The sequence below is a fragment of the Achroia grisella genome, unplaced genomic scaffold (assembly GCF_030625045.1).
Source record: "Achroia grisella isolate CSIRO2021 unplaced genomic scaffold, CSIRO_AGI_Agris_v1 utg729, whole genome shotgun sequence".
NCBI classification, from domain to species: Eukaryota; Metazoa; Arthropoda; class Insecta; order Lepidoptera; family Pyralidae; genus Achroia; species Achroia grisella.
In genome coordinates, this window is record NW_026713004.1 from 626768 (window position 1) to 637051 (window position 10284).

Sequence of the window (10284 nt, forward strand, 5' to 3'; positions counted from 1 at the left end):
GAAGCGTAAGCAAATTTTAATAATAGCTAACGAATTCTCAATTGAAAGAAAATACTGAGAGCGATTTTAAAAACATTGAAATTCGATTAGAAACAGCTACTTCAGCTAAGGCTGTTTGAATAAATTTTATTGTATCTATCGTACAACGACCGGGCGTGACTTGGCATACGGTGAAATTAGATAATATATTTTGTCGGTGGACAATTTTGGATGGGGCATTATTTGAAACGTTTTTAAGTGATTTCCTATGGCAGAACAGTCTCGATTTGAGCGTGTTTTTTCTGTATTCATTATGCCAACTGAGCGAATCGTTGAGATTAAAGGTAAACAGTAATAAAGAGAAGGACATCGAGAAATTAAATGGTATAGAGTCTGGCCTGTATGTATTTTTTTATGAAGAAATTTAACTTCTAGTGTTGTATGACTAGTTAGTTAGTTCAATAATAGGATATATATATATAAGTTGTATACTTTCATTAAAAACGACTAAACTTCGTCACAGTTTAATTGTATTTAATTAAAAACTATTTTATTAAAACCTGAAAATGTATGGACAAGTAAAAAAGACTTCAATAATTATGGATGTTGCTCTTATATTATAATTACTAAAAAGTGAATTTCTTTTATATATATAAAAGTTAAAGTAAGCCTATATCCAATATTCAATGCAATATACGTTCCATACAATTTATAAATGAGGTACGATCAGGTTAATGCTTAATTATCAGATTCTAAAATTCAAGGCAGGTATTCTTTTGTGAAACAGTATTGTTTCTTCTATTTGCAATTTAAAACAAAATCGGCTAAAGAAAGAGACCTTTTTAGTATTTCATTAATCCACCGTGCGGGAGCCGAGTCCATCGTGTGGTAGAGAGGGACTCCGAGCAAGTCTTGGAACTTGTGGCTCCTGTGTAGGTTTAAAGAGCCACTTAAAGTGAAGGTGGGTTGATTAGTTAGACCTATTTGATAGTAAGACATTCCTAACATAGTTCAAAATAGAGTTTGGAGACGTTAGGCTTTTGAAGCTGTGGGATAGAAATCAAACTATTATATAAAAGAAAGATTGTCGAGTTTATATCATTTTTAATATATTTTGTAATATGTAAATATCAGTCATATAAATAAATAACCCTGGGCAATTAACATAGCGCCATCTAATCTCACGGTAAGCAGAGCTTGTGTTATTAATACTAGACAACTGATATAAAAACTTAGATACTTTTTTTTCTGTAAATACATAACACCCAAACCGATACAAACAATGATAATCATGACTACAAATATTTGCACCGTGCATGGAATCGAACGTGCGACCATCGGAAGTAAAGCGGTACGTTAAACTGCTAGACTATGAGGCCGTAGAATAAAGTAAAAACATACATACTTCAAATTTTAATATTAAACTCCAAAAATAAATAGTTACCAGCTCAGGCAGGCAAAACCGCAGAAAGCGCTTACATGTTAAATGAAAATTTAAGAATTTAAAACACATTTTGCATGGCCACAGATTAGAATCTCTTACATTTTCCGTTCAGAATATATTTACGTTATGTAGGCCAAAAAATACAAGTACAATTTTATTTAAAACCAACGGAATACGTTAATATGTAGATTGGTAGTTATTCTGATTTCTGACGACCTTGGTGGCTTAACGGTTTAACATGTTGCCTACTCATTCAGTGGTATCAAGTTTGGTTCCCGAACAATACAACTACTTGTATTCGTATAAGTGTTCTATATGAGTATATATTTTTTTTATACTACTATGGTGGCAAGCATACGGGCCATCTCATGGTAAATTGTTACCGTAGCTTATGGACGTCTGAAACACCAGGGGTGTCACGTGTGCGTTGTCGACCCTTAATATACCCTTCTTGAAAAAATGTGTGCCCTAACTTATGGTTATAAGTTAGGGCACACATTATACTCACACAGGTTACAACATAAAAGCTAGATGTCAAAAAAAAAAAGTTGTGTATTTTTTTTTTATATTTTTGACTAATTTTCCGGTCAAGGAAATACCGATAACATAACCAAACATTATTTCGAAAGTCGGTGAATAGCCCAACTCTGTCACTTTAGATTCAAATACACCTAGCGAAATGAAGGCATATCTTTTTCAATAAAAAATAAGTATTTCTACAATTTCTCTAGTTACAATTGAAGCTATTATATTAGAGAACTATTAGACTATAATATATATGCTCAGTGATATATCTAAAACTATTATATATTTATTTAATCAACTATTCTATATTTATTCTCTTTTTCTAGCCTTTGATAAGGATAAGTATTTTATGTAACAACTTTACAAGAATTTCTTATACTTCAAAGCGTATCTAGTTGTAGAATTCATAAAATTCAACCATTGTTTTCATGTAGAAGTATCTTCATAATATTCTTCCTTTTTGTAAAATAACGTGCATAGTTTTTGCTTTATCATCACTACATAGTATAAAACAAAGTCGCTGTTGCTGTCTGTCCGTTTCTCTATATGCTTATATCTTTAAAACTACGCAGCGGATTTTGAAGCGGTTTTTTTAATAGAGAGAGCGATTCTGGAGGAAGGTTTATATATTACATGTACACACGTGCGAAGCCGGGGCGAATAGCTAGTGTATTAATATAATAAAGATTGAAATGATGATAATTACTTAAATTTAATTATTACACAGTTATATATTGTTTAGTAAATTTCGTTACCGGGAAAATAATCCGAATAAAATTTATAATGGCTCCGAAAGCATAATAAGGGTTTTGTGTTCTTATTTATAGATCTACCCTTTGCCTAGAATTCCATCCAGTTCTATAATCCTTTATACGTTGTAAATTCTATAGTCACATAAAAATCTTTTTACTTCCTTTAGTCGGCGGCTTTGCTCCAGTAAAATGTGGGATAGGTTATCCCGGGGGAGTACTGTCTTTTTCGGAGACGTAAAGTCGCTTATTTTCTTCTGTTTTTCATGTGACATTGTGGATATTCTATCAGTTGTATACGATGGTATTTTTACTTTGAAAATTCATAACGCATAAAAGTTGCAGATTATTTTACAACCTACATATGGACAAATTGCATGAGTGATCGTGACTTTATTATTTGGTCCAATTATCTATATTAATATCATAAATATGGATCGTTATTTGTTTCTGTCTATTTCATACATTTAGATGAATAAATGGCGGAACAGATATTAACGAAACTTTGCATGAAGATAGATTGTATCATGAAGACGGATGAGCTAGTATAATATAAGTTAAATACGTTTAAGATTTAATAGGTGTTTAAAAGAATGCTGATTTTATAATTTCATTATTTTTACGAAATAAACTCAATACTTGATGGTGTCAGCTGTTTTTCTTTCCAATTAATTTCGTTTGTTCACTACTGTTGTTCTACAATCTTCTAAAATATCTTAGTCTGTCTAGAATTGCAGTGAATTTTATAATAGAATATGTATCTAACGCTACATTAGCAAGATCTACCAATTTTGGTTAGGCTGGGTGAGAAACTGAACCGAGTGGTGAATACTGACGTACGTCTGTCTAAAACTACCACTCAGGTCACAAGTCCCGGGGACCACAGTATCATGGCAACGGTGAAATCATGGCATGTTAAGAAGTTCCGACTCTCTGTGAAAATTATAAATTAACACAATATCTTATCGGCCAGATTCGAACTGAAACATTGGCCTCACTAGAATATGGTCGAGCACAGTGATGACTGGCTCATAAATCATACTCGTGAACGAGTGCTGCTTATAGGGACTGGTCTACTCTTATCACTACGACTGATTTAATTTTATTGTATATTTATATTTGATCTTAATAAATTAGTGCTACTTACGGTAGTTTATTACACGTTTCGACTTGTAAAAATTATGTGAACTTACAAGGCTTATTGAAAGAGCAACACACAAGTTTCTTGCTCGTTCTCTTTGTGACGAGACAGCATTTCGAATAAGCAGTAGAATAAAAAAAATTATGACTACCCAAAATTGCTTAAATTAAGTTTATTTGAATACAGGATTATTTATTCTATTTGATCCTATTCTAAATCTTTGGAGTACAATTTTGGTTAGTAAAACAGTAGGCCACGACGCCTTCGTATTTTAAAGTGTAACAAACAAATTGTTCTAGACTCTACTACAGAGAAATATAGCCCTTGAGTGTTTAAAACTATTACGTAACCATTAACTTGTTCTGCAAAAAGGACGTTGAAGTGTCCCCCATTCACTGCTTAAACTTGACAGCTGAAGAGTTTACCCATTAATATTTCCTTACCGCAACCCAACCGTGCACAAAATACATTGACGTTCAACTACCGCATTTATCTACAAAATACAATTAGAACTCTTCAATGGATGCTATATTATGCGATATAGAAGAGATGTTATATTTGATGTGTAGTGATACAGTACAGCTACTGTAACGCCCTGGATATATATTACAAGGTATAAGAGCTTAACACATGCATAGCGAGCTTAAACTTCGCCTTGTGAAACTATCTTGGTCATCTAGCAAATTATGTAGGTGTATAGCACGCAAGACTTGACTTACTTAATGTATGTGGAATATATTTTACACGCTATGCGTAATGTACTCACTAAAGGCCTGTCAGGGCAGCAAGTTTGTCAATGTTTAAAGTTATAATGTACATTATGTTGCCTCAGGCTACTGTATGGGAGTGACAGGTTTTTGTTGGTACGATTTAGAGAGTGTAGTAGCGTAACGGTTAACTACCCAAGTTGTAAGTATCAAATATCGAAGTTCGAATCCGGATAACATCGAGAACTTTAGCAATTTTTATTTTCTCTCTGTGATGAAAATACTTATTCTGAGCATAAGACAGTAGGTTAGGTAGGCGGTAGGTTCATTCGCTATTATGTTAAATTCAAATATATTATATCCAGTGAATAATGAATCCGTTGTATGAACTAAAATGACGTATTACAAATGTTATTTTCTTACATGAATAAATAAGTATATTTTTAATTTGTAAATAAAAAATAATACTTTTATTTTATTTATTAGTACCTACTACCGACTCATCTTTTATTATTTTGTTTAATTCCGCTACAATTAACATGTGTGAGACTACAAATATTCGGTGTGGAAACCTGACCAGCGCTACGACGGTGGCGATCAAATTCCGACCGTTATTGAGTCTTAGCTTTGCTCGTGCGTAGAGGGTGTATGACAGAGGATCTTATGCATTATATTATAGAAATAATCCTTTCGGAAGAAATTCTCAAATGAGAGCCATGCGTAGAAACAGTATTATAGAGAAGAGATCCTCCTACAGACAAAAAACTAGTCGAAATATACGAACTTCCATTGGTAAATTTTAATTTATACTTTCTTTCATGACATATATACAGTTGAGGGTTTTATCATAAATGTGACAAATTTTCATGTTTTATTTCGTGACATATATACAGTTGAGGGTTTTATCATAAATGTGACGAATTGTGACAAGCGACGGGCAAAGGTTGAATCGGATTTACGTGATATATTGCAACAAAGACAGCTACCAGACACAACAATGCCCTGTGTTTGGTTCGCGAAATGATTTTAGATTGAAAGCTATTTTCAATTGTGAGGATTAATGAATCGTGTTTAGTTTAATTACTTCACAAAGGGAAACCACAAATTTATTAAATATGCTTTTCCGTGGAATTGTCGAGTGAAACTATTAATTATCAGCAGTATTTAGTGTTGCCAACAATATCCGCATGTGAAATTACTAAAACCGTCAGGAAGCTACCAAAATTTAATGAAACTAATTACTAACTTAAAATATTCTAGTGAGTATTTTTTAAATTAATAATACGAGAAAATATAATTAATAACCATTCTAAAAACTAATTTTGTTAAGAAAATTGTAGAAGTAATAATTTTCCAATTAGTAAATATCGAGTCAAATTATTAATGTATATTTTCTTTTTATATTATTTTTAAAACTACATAATAATTTACTTACACAGTTCTAGTGGTAAAACCACTAAGATGGCAACACAGGTCGTGGCGCTATGCCAACATAACTTTGACACCATATTTCGGAGAGAACTTGAAGGTTGAAACAGTGAGTTAGATTGTACTTGAAACGAGTACATACATAGTAGTTCTGTTTATTTATTTTTATTGCTATCCCATATCGGATATATATACATATAGCGGATTACTAGGGAATAGTGAAATATTTTTATAGCGTAAGCGTAAGAGTATGCTGAAGTGACCCACTTCAGTTTTGCACACATCGAGATAGCTCCTAATACCTTCTAGTAAGTGATTACTAGAAGGTATGAGATTATTTTTATTTATTATTATTAGATTATCTAGAAGTATGAAGGTAGGAGCAATCTCGTGTGCAAATGTGTGCAAAGAGTTTTTGAAAAAACCGCGGTAATAAGATTATTTAGCTAGGACTCTTTTATTTAACGAACGGAAGGAAAAAAATGTTAATATAAAAAAAAATGATTTGATTTGATTTTGTTTAAATATATCTTAAAAAAATGATTCCTATCTGTACATGAAATATATATGACAAAAAATAATATTGGGTGGCTTTGTCAACGTATTGGAATTCAAAACAAAGAGTGTGATAATTTTGTCTATTAGTCTGAGATTATGGGTACTAATTTCGGAAATGATGACACAAATTTGGCTGCGGTTTTTACAAATAGGAGTTTCTTTAATATTTGTTTTATTCCATTCAATTTACACAATCGCAAGCAGAGTGCGGAGCTGACAGGTGATGGGTGAGGTGGAACATCGCTACATAAGGTTCAACATTCTTCCCCCATCCGGAGCTCCGGTCGCTCCGGTCGCTCCAGACGGGGGGAGACACACTTCGACATTCCCCAAATGGTCACTGAAACGTCTCGATAAAGACGTTCTAGTAGAAGCTTCTATAGTGTTGTACAGGCACGAAGTCGGCCAGTTATGAATATACCAAGACGACCAAGTGCGACCGTGTGGAAGTCGACTAGATAAGATACAAGGCCTGGAAATAGGATGAAGTCCCCTTCGCCGTACATGTAGTATAGTAGTCATATACATGACCTTCTATTGGTTTTGTTGCTAGTTGGAAATTGGATGGTAAGCTTTTATGTACTTTATTATAGGTATCGATTACATAGGTCAAACCAATTAATGCCCTGACAAAGATTTTTGTTTTAGTCATATGATGTTTATACCTATTGTAATACCGATATTGTTCGTTAGAAATAGAAATAACCTTTATTCGAATAAACTTAATATAAATACATTTTAATAGACGTAATTTTTTATTCTACCACTCACTCGAAACGCAGACTCGTCACAAGAATAATCGAATTCATTCGAAGTCACCAAGTAGCTTGCCTTGTAATCGTGTTTCTGTTGAAGGATATGTCAATGAATGTTTAATATTGCAAGTGTCCTGTAATAATGTCATCACAGTATCATTATATACTATCTATATATATTATATCACTTGTCTTATACCCATAACATAAGCTCTGCTTACCGTGGGATAGCGCCGTTAATTGTCCACGGTTATTTATACATTTATTTTATTGTATAAATATTTTTTACAATTAATTTTTATATACAAGTTTATTTACGTGGCGTATAACTTTTATCACACTAATACGTTTAGATAATAGGCATTAACGGTATTCATCCATCAGGTTTCTGAACGTCAAACTACAGACCGCAAAGTTGGGGTCCGTATGTGGAAGCACGGAATGCCTAAATCCAGTCAATGTATTCAGGGACGCTTGGTGTAGGGTATCTGATTCAATCGTGAGCTTTATCTTTTCTCAATTGTGGTAAAAGTACAAAAGAGTTTAAAGCGGATACAGTTGTTATAATTGAATAAAAGGAATTATTTTTTATTCTTAGATCATTACATTCAATTAAATTAAAAAATAATAAAAAAAAAATCCTACTTTTTATCAAGTATTCTATCAGGGATACTTAACGAAAAGTATATTTTTCGTTAACATGTGGATAAATCTTCACAGAGACAATTGCCCGCCGGAGGGATGGCGAAGGGAGTGTGTGAGATTCTTATCCACTAAATACCAGATGATGCACCTACGAGCAGCTGATGCTGGAATCACGGGGTAGAGTTAGTATTCTACAACGACTTCGACGGCAAAAGAAGAATCCAGCCAAGAGATAGTGGCGTAGCCAACTCCATACCATACGTAGCCATCATCATTGGGGCCGGAGAGGCGAGATCCTTTAGGGAGGCATCTACCAAACTATATGGGCCCGGAGCCGTGCATGTTTGCCCACATGCATCAACAATTCAGTAGAGCTAAATAGGTCGCCCTAACTAGATAAGGCCTACCATACACCATATATAGGGCGTGCCAACGCCGCGGGAGTCGCGGTAGAAGGCTAATGCGACCCCGAGACTACGACATTGATGCTCGTAGGTACACTATCTGATTTTTTAGTTGGTAAAAATCCCACACACTCTCTTGTCGATTACTCTGAAAGGAGGATAGTCTATTGAAGATTTTTCCACAAGATAAAAAAGGGCGACCTATAAGTAGGGTAATCCCTACGCAATGGTGAAAGCATGTTCATGCGCAAGAACATGCGCTCGCCTCCAGTATCATAATATGGTGCTGGAGGTGAGCGCTTGAGGTGTTTCCTCCCTTTAGGCAAGCACACACTCCGGTCTCAGTGAGGGTAAGTGGATATTGCGCACTCTTTTACATAGTTTAAAATATAGAAAAATCAAGAAATATAGAAAAAATGTCTAAAATCTACAATGAAAACATCTGGACTTTTGTTTTATGGCTGGATTTGTTGTTATGTTTTGTCAACATTTTTTTGTTATTTTATTGCTAAAAAACGTCTTAGTAATGGATTCAACCAAAACATTACAAAAAGATAGTGTTTTACTTTATAATATAATTTTGTTATGACGGGGTCTGAAGATTTGATCTGATCGATACCAGCAACTGAATTTCATCACCGCACAAACAGGCCGAAATTCATCACCATTCGAATAACCCGGATGTATGGCGGTCGTTTTATTAGAAACTTTTTACACAATCTCTAACGTCTTAATAAAAGCGTGAAGGCTATTAGAACTAGTTTATTACTTTCAAAATGTCTATACAATTAATAGCGAATTGTTGCTAAACCAACTTTCGACTTGAGGTGACAAACTCGGAGTTTCAAACATTCCCGTGACCGACACTGTCCATAGTAATTTCTCTTTCAAAATTAGTAGTGACTGGCCGCAAAATAAGTTATGTGGATAGTAGGTTCAAAGTTTTATAACGGGATGTCTAACTTAGTTTAAAATATTTTATATTGGAATTGAAAATATTTGATGTTAAGGCTTGTGTTTTGAGTTTTAAAGAATAGGAAAATCACAATAAATCAACTTTTCTAATCTTTAAAACTCAAAATTTATACTAATACTAATATTTGTATAATAATGTAGGTAGTTCGTATCTGTTTTTTTAATAAGTACACCCTAATATTATAGATAAACTTTAATTATGTTGCTTATTGAAGACTCGCGTGCGGTATTTTGTATTGTATTCACTAGTGTGATTGTTTGTATAGGTCTCGGTAATTTCTAAGTGTATTCCATGTGTATTTTCAACAAAAATGTATCTAAGTATATCTATCAATTATCTAGTACCCATAATAGAAGTTACGCTTAGGACTAGACGACGTAGTGTGAATTGTTCAGTGAAACAAATTGAAGAAAATAAAATTGTATAGATAAACTAAAATCGCTAGAATTCAATAATTATTGTAATATATAAAATATAAAGTTATATTTATACTTATATATATATGTTAAGTTGTAATATGTACATATGAACAGGAGTGTAGTAGAGTACTTCTATCATTTTGTTCCAACCATTTTATTCCTAATTCCTAATGCACAATAAAATTAGGGTACATTCACACAACATATGTACTCACACACACTTTGTTTGCTAGATACTTGAAGTCACGAAACTCAATTCCCATATTTTAATAACCATTATAATTCCCTGTGCATCCATTAAGCCACTAACGAGCCGCGGACAGAGCATATAAGGCTAAACGTACAATGGGCGACTTCGTTCTACTTGATGATAAGAAAAAAAAATTTATTTTTATAACAAAATTGAAAGTCCATTAGATTCGAAAACTTAATACCTTACTTTTATTTTTTGCTACTTAAAAAAAGAACTAAAAAGTGAAATGTTCCAAATAAACCTCTCGTTTATTAAATAAAAACGGTTAAAAAGATTTTTCTATGTTACTATGAAATTACGA